A 2,279-nucleotide genomic window follows, 5' to 3' on the forward strand; every position below is an offset into this window, starting at 1 on the left:
ATTCTGATCCATATAGCATAGCTGGTCTTATAGCTGTTCTATAAAACTTCCCTTTCAATTTTAAGGGTATTCTACGATCACATAGAACACTTGAAGTACTTCTCCATTTTACCCAACCTGCTTTAACTCTATGCATTACATCTTCTTCAATTTCTCCTTCAGCTTGCATAATAGATCCAAGGTATCGAAATCTACAAGTGTTATTTATTTCTTCATCATCAAGTTTAACTTTGTCTCCAATATTCCTCCTATCATTACTAAAATTACATTTCATATATTCTGTTTTATTTCTACTTATCTTAAAGCCTCTAGATTCCAAAGCTTCTCTCCATAATTCTAACTCAGCCTCTACTCCATCCCTAGTTTCGTCAATTAATACAATATCATCTGCAAACAACATACACCATGGAACCTCCTTTTGAATACTCTTAGTCAATTGGTCCATCACTAAAGCAAAAAGATAAGGACTCAAAGCAGATCCTTGATGAACACCTATGGTAATTGGAAATTCTCTAGTTTCTCCATCTATAGTCTTTACACTAGTCATTACTCCATCATACATATCCTTAATGACATCGGTATACCTACAACATACACCCTTTTTTTCTAAAACCCACCATAGAACTTCCCTTGGTATCCTATCATATGCTTTCTCAAGGTCAATAAATATCATATGCAAGTCCCTTTTCTTTTCCCTAAACTTTTCCATTAATCTTCTTAAAAGATAAATACCCTCTGTGGTACATCTCCCAGGCATAAAACCAAATTGATTTTCTGAGATCTTCGTTTCTAACCTTAATCTTTGTTCAACTACTCTTTCCCATAGTTTCATCGTATGACTCATAAGTTTAATTCCATGATAGTTATTACAATTTTGAATATCTCCTTTATTTTTGTAAATAGGTATTAAAGTACTTTTTCTCCATTCATCTGGCATTTTCTTAGTTTTTACAATTGTATTAAATAAATTAGTTAACCATATAATTCCTTTATCACCCAAGCATTTCCAAACTTCAATTGGGATGTTATCTGGTCCCATAGCTTTCCCATTTTTCATCTTTTTTAGTGCAAACTTAACTTCGTTAACTCTAATTTTGTGAATAAATCTTATATTTTTAGTCTTTTCCTCATTTGACAATTCTAAATTTAAGCCTTCTATTTGGTTTTCATTAAATAACTTACTAAAGTAACTTCCCCATCTTTCTTTAATATCTTCGTCCTTAACCAAGACAATATCATCCTCACTTTTTATACATTATACATTTCCTAAGTCCTTGTTCTTCCTTTCTCTAACTTTAGCAAGTTTAAATATATCTCTTTCCTCTTCTTTTGTACCTAATCTATCATACAAACTATTAAAGGATCTATGTTTAGCTTCACTAACGGCCCTTTTTGCGTCTTTTCTTGCCTCCTTATATTTTTCAAAATTATCTCTGTTTCTACATTTTTGCCACGTTTTATACCAAATTCTTTTTGTCTTTATGATTTTTTGTACGTCTTTATCCCACCACCAACTTTCTTTGCTATTTGAGAATCTTCCCCTTGATTCGCCTAAAATCTCTTTTGCTGTCTTTTTAATAGAGTTAGCTAATCTATTCCAAAGAGTATTTGAATCTATCCCATCCTCTAAGGCCCAATCCCCATCTTTGATCATTTTATCTTTAAATTTTATTATATTTTCTCCTTTTAGGTTCCACCATCTAGTTCTCCTACACTGGTTTATTTTATCCTTTTTCTTCCATTTTTTAATGCATATATCTAACACTAAGATTCTATGTTGTGTGGTTAGACTTTCACCTGGAATAACTTTACAATCCTTGCATGATAAACGATCTACCCTCCCAGTTAAAAAAAAATCTATTTGACTTCTATTTTGTCCACTTTTAAAGGTTATTAAGTGTTCTTCTCTCTTCTTAAAGCAAGTATTCATTATACTAAAATCATATGACATAGGAAAGTCTAAGATCATCTCCCCAGACTCATTTTTGTCTCCATATCCATATCCTCTATGTATCCTTTCATAATTTTTATTATCTCTTCCAACGTGTCCATTCAGATCTCCTCCTATAAATATTTTCTCAGTCCCCGGTATGCCTTGTATAATACTATCCATATCTTCCCAAAATTGTTTCTTAAGATTTTATGCTAAGCCAACTTGAGGAGCATAAGCACTAATGATATTTATTATCTCTTGTCCTAATACCATTTTTATTTTTATAATTCTATCCCTTACTCTAGTTACATCTACAAGGCTATCTTTTAAGTTTTTGTCTATAATA

Source organism: Malania oleifera, unplaced genomic scaffold, assembly GCF_029873635.1.
Source record: "Malania oleifera isolate guangnan ecotype guangnan unplaced genomic scaffold, ASM2987363v1 ctg185, whole genome shotgun sequence".
In the NCBI taxonomy this organism is placed as follows: domain Eukaryota; kingdom Viridiplantae; phylum Streptophyta; class Magnoliopsida; order Santalales; family Ximeniaceae; genus Malania; species Malania oleifera.